This window comes from Macrobrachium rosenbergii, chromosome 56, assembly GCF_040412425.1.
Source record: "Macrobrachium rosenbergii isolate ZJJX-2024 chromosome 56, ASM4041242v1, whole genome shotgun sequence".
Taxonomy (NCBI): domain Eukaryota; kingdom Metazoa; phylum Arthropoda; class Malacostraca; order Decapoda; family Palaemonidae; genus Macrobrachium; species Macrobrachium rosenbergii.
In genome coordinates, this window is record NC_089796.1 from 34,284,164 (window position 1) to 34,289,163 (window position 5,000).

Genomic DNA, 5,000 nt, shown 5'->3' on the forward strand with positions numbered 1-5,000 from the left:
TGTGTACTTGCCAGGTTCCCTTTATATAACGTTTTAGTTTCATCATATTTATTGTTTACATATTGTGTCAATTTTTCATCTTTTTTCCGTGTCCAACTCGGCTGCGCCAACTTCCGCTTCACTAGCTCATCATGTGGCTGTGACAAAGTGACCCTTCCCGGGTTACATTTGTAAATAGTAAATAGGCTCTTAGAGCTTATATTATCTTTAGACCCCCTCTACTGTATGACAGGAATTGGTTACTCACCTTGTCCCTGCAGCGCTTGTGAATCGTTAAGCTTTTCCACCGAAGTCAGTAGTCGCCTTCGTCGCCACAGACCAGCTTATGACTGTCAAAATGCCTCATCTAAGCATTAAGTGACCTTCGTCGCTCTCATGCCAGTGTTTTTCAACATGTTCAGCTAGGCTGTGAGAGTTACCTCTGTGATTAGAAAACCATTTTTAGCTAAGTATGTTGAACCACCTTTGCCGCCTCAGTCAGTTTCATATTTGGCAAGCTTTTCAAGCTGAGCTTCCAGAATGACCTTTATCTTTCAAGCTAAGCTTCTTTACATGCCTTTTTCTCTCAATTCAAGCTTATGATTGCTAAGTTTGTTGAGTTACTCCTAGAACTTCAGTCAGGATTGTAAATTTCAAGCTTTTACCGTTAAGCTTTAAAGAGCCATCTTTGATGAATCATTCAAGCTTATGAATGTCAAGTAAGCATTTAATCATCCACCATTCCACTTCAATTATCAGTCAGGGAATCTAGAATCTCTTTCATACTTGACACGAACCGAAGACAAAGTCACGAAAGTACATCGTTCTTACTGCATTCGGCTATGCACGCTGTTTGCTCATGACCTTTACTGTCGTTGTTGCTAAGGAACGTTCTGTTTACATTATATTTTCTCGGAAACGACTTCGTCATAATAACTGCGGTAGCAAGAAATTATTTCAGATTAGTAACATATTTCGTACAAATGATAAATGATATTATGAAACAATTATCATGGTACACTGAAGTTTTCAAAAATCATACAAATGATGAGAAATAAAACGAATGCAATTTATCTTCCAACAAAAATACAAAGTAAAATTCGGGATCTATGCTACCTACTAAAATTGATATTATGATTAGAGCTACATTTAAAAACATGACTCCTGTAATTCTTTGTTACAAAGGTAATAGAAAAGAATGAGAAAAATAATTGCTCCACTTTTTTTATCCAACAAAGGAGGATTATATGCTTCGTACCAGAGTTTCGAAGGTAAAACCTTTTAGAAAATTAGTCTCAAAAATGCGCCACTTCTGTTTCCTCTCGGAAGCAAAACTATCTAAGAAAAATACGCTATATTACTTCTGTGCAAACAACAAATGACAACAAAATAACGAAGAAAGATGAAACGATTAATCATTTTAGGGTTGTTCCTTTGTTATGCTTATTTTCACAGTGGGAACCGAGATATGTTTATCTTAAGTAGCCCGAAATATTTCATATCAGATGTTTGTTCGTCCTGTCTGTTCTTTAATAGAAAATGTCAAAAAGTTATTTTTGTCTTGCGATGATGAGTGTACAGCATAACAATCGCAGCAAACCAGATGAAGAATAATAAATTTTCCTTTTCCATAACTACGAATTTGTCTAAAAGGTTAAAGGCTCTCTCTCTCTCTCTCTCTCTCTCTCTCTCTCTCTCTCTCTCTCTCTCTCTCTCTCTCTTGGAGAACTCATTAGTGTGTTAGGGTGTTACACGATTTATCTGTATAGGGTAAATAGAGCGTTTTCGCGTTCTTGGCCCGACCTGTTAGAAAGCAGTCTCTTTTTATTTCAGAGTAATGCTGTATTTTTTTTTTTCGCTTTTTATTTCCGTTTCTCTTATTATACGTCTTTGTCCGCATAGTTGTTTTCCTCTACTACCAAGCTTTGGTAGTCTCTTCCTGCTTCGACTCTCCGACCAGCCAATGAAGAATTAGAGGAATTTATTTCTGGTGATAGAAACTAATTTCTCGTCATAATGTGGTTCGGATTCCACAATAGGTAACCAGTTGGTTCTTAGCCACGTAAAGTAAATCTAATCCTTCGGGCCAGCCCTAGGAGAGCCGTTAATCAGCTCAGTGGTCTGGTTAAACTAAAATATACTTAACTCTTTTTTTCTTCCTGCTTCCGTGTTCCTGGGTTAAAGTCCACCCACATTCCTTCCCCTTCAGGTATCTTATTCTCGTCGGGCCGGCGTTGAATAAGGACCGCTGGTTGCCTGTTTCGTTAAACGTAACATTTTGCAAAAATTGGGTTTCACATTTTGCTGTATCTCGGATACTCGACGCCATCGCTATATTCGGTCTCAAGTCCGGACTTCTTAATTTCTTGGTTTTCATCTGAATCTTTTCTCTCAAATGTTCGGTATATGTCCCTGCTGTCCCTCTTCTGCTGGTGCTAATTCGAATGCGCTTTGACGAGCTCAGAATATATTAAAATTATATCAAGACATTAAGTTTTCCGTCCCATCGGCCTTTGTATCTGAATGAATCCTTCAGAAAATTTGCTGACGTGTAAGAGACCATATTGCAGGCTCAATACAACAAAAGTCATCCGCGAGTACAAATCGTCTTATAACGAGGTGACCAGCAATACCTGAGGATCTCTCAGGCCTTCGAACGAACTCACTCTTGTTGAATGGTCCCTTTGCGTACGTGCGTGTGCGTGTGCGCGCACGTGTGTGTGCGTGTGTATCTATAAAAGAGAGAGAGAGAGAGAGAGCCTACGTCTGTTGCTGCCATGAAATGGCTTAGCAATATGATGCTCATCTGCGACCCTTTTGAAATAATTCCTTGACCGTCCTTCCCAGAAACAAGTTGATCCCTGCCACAAAACAAGCCGTGCCTAGAACTCTTGGTAATTTCTTGAAGAGGCTCTGAAGGAAGAGCAGCGAAATGCTTGATCTGAATGTCGATTTTAGATGGCTGGTAATAATGAGTGGTGTTTGACAAAGAGCACCAGTGGGTAGACTTAAGATACAATAAAAAGACCACAGCCTCGTTGGAGGTCGACAACCACAGGACATTGAAGATCCACATGACTGGACTGATGAGTTTTGCTGAAGGGGCAACTGGCTTCACTAAGGACCGTAAGCAAGTGGAGTAAGTGAGAAAGCCACACTGGCAGTAATGAGCGAGTTGTGATTCTTCCAGTTGCAGAAATTCCAGCAGCTGTTTTTAAGTCTGAATTTTCAGATTATTATACGAAAACTTAAGTTTTCGTCTTCTGCCCGCCATCGTCCCAAGAATATCAATTGGTCTATACCGCGAAATGAAAATAATCAGATTTCACAATTCACTGATCTGAATGTTGTGAACTCGAAGATCAACCGACAGAAACAGTCTTCCATGAGGTTTATTTCCAGAACTTACAGTTCTCTACATTCCTATATGCTTAGAATACAAGTCCATGAAGCACTTTAATTTCCATACCTTTCTCAGTCCTTTCGCAAAAATTTTTTAACTTTTAATTTAAGACTATTCTTTCGGAACATTTCTGACCGTGTGGTATTCTTGGCGCAAAAGGTTACGTAATATGGAATTTGGAGATTGGACAAAAATTCTTTAATCCTTTTGGTGAAAAAATCCCATAGTCCCTAGCGAACAGAAATTCTCTAGTGACCAAGCCTTTTCTCCCAAGATTGGCATTATTCAAATTCCTTAAATTCAATTCATTTTGATTTTTCTCCGCCAAAAAAGAAAAGAAAGAAATGATGGGTAAAGGTTCGAATGCCAGACATAGTCCCCTAGTGACACCATGTGGTGAGCGTCGGAGGTGATTTCCAAATGGGAAATGTTCAGGCATTTCTGGAATTCTAAGAGAGAGAGAGAGAGAGAGAGAGAGAGAGAGAGAGAGAGAGAGAGAGAGAGAGAGTACTCTGACAATCAGAGATTTGATAATGATTTGGCAATGATTCAAAAGCATTTGCCCTCAGCAAATGTTTCCGGTGGTGATTACTGCGGGGAGACATTGACTCGGAGTAAGATATATGACTCATAGGATTATTATTATTATTATTATCATTATTATTATTATTTCTTAATCTAATACTGTAAAAGAGGTTCAGTTACGAAAGGTCCATAATATCCGTGACCCAAGAGATTGCGGGCAAGTCAGGCAGCTGAAGAGTTTTGTGGTGAGATTTTGTGGAAGTGGGCCAGGTGGTTGCTAGTACTTCTAGTTCGACGTCCTCCAACCAAAAATGCCATGGCGAAATGTTCTGGGGTCAATATCATACGGAAATAAATTTAGATTAGCAGGAAAACATTGTGACAGTAAATCTGAATTTATTTTTGTATTAGCAAAATATATTGACTTGTAGATGATACGGACTGCTGTTGGACTAAGAACTATACCGACATAAGGCCAGCTTAATCTTTATAAACACAAAATTTAGACCCAGTGAGATAAACTTTATAAATACAATGTTTATATGCACTGATACAAGTATAAGATTTATGAATACAACACTTACATCCATTGAGATAAAATCCATAAAAATAACATTTAGATCCACTAAGGTCAAATCCCTAAATACAACGTTTAGATCCACTGAGATCATATTTATAAACACAAAATTTAGATCCATTGAAATAAAATCCATAAATACAACATTTAAATCCACTGAAATCATCATATTTATAAACACAAAATTTAGATCCATAGAAAAAAAATCCATAAATACAACATATAGTTCCACTGATATCAAATAAATACAACACTCAGATCCACTGAGATAACTTACGCAAATCGAGTGCCTCTCAAGACAAGAATTCTTTCAATCGCTAACTTGGACCCTTCAGTGTACTCTCTTCGCTCCTGCTCACATTCCTCTCGCCCTCCTGTGCGCCTTGCTACCCGGGAATCACCTGCTGGAGGGCTCGCAGTGACGTCATTCGGCCAAAGTCAGTGACTGACTTTTAAATGTTCATAGAATCGGAGGTACGGAACTGGGTGTCGCATCGATCCAGAGGAAGAAGTCAA

The 5,000-nt window shown here is 38.7% G+C and overlaps 1 protein-coding gene across 1 annotated transcript in view; it reads right to left on the reverse strand.

Annotated features, from left to right (window-relative positions):
- LOC136836293 (beta-alanine transporter-like) overlaps window positions 1-383 on the reverse strand; it is a 40,820-nt gene extending 40,437 nt beyond the window's left edge. The window contains exon 1 of the mRNA XM_067100364.1: window positions 248-383. The gene's annotated coding sequence lies outside the window, so the exon portion shown is untranslated. The remainder of the gene's footprint in view (window positions 1-247) is intronic.
- Between the last annotated feature and the right edge of the window lie 4,617 nt (window positions 384-5,000).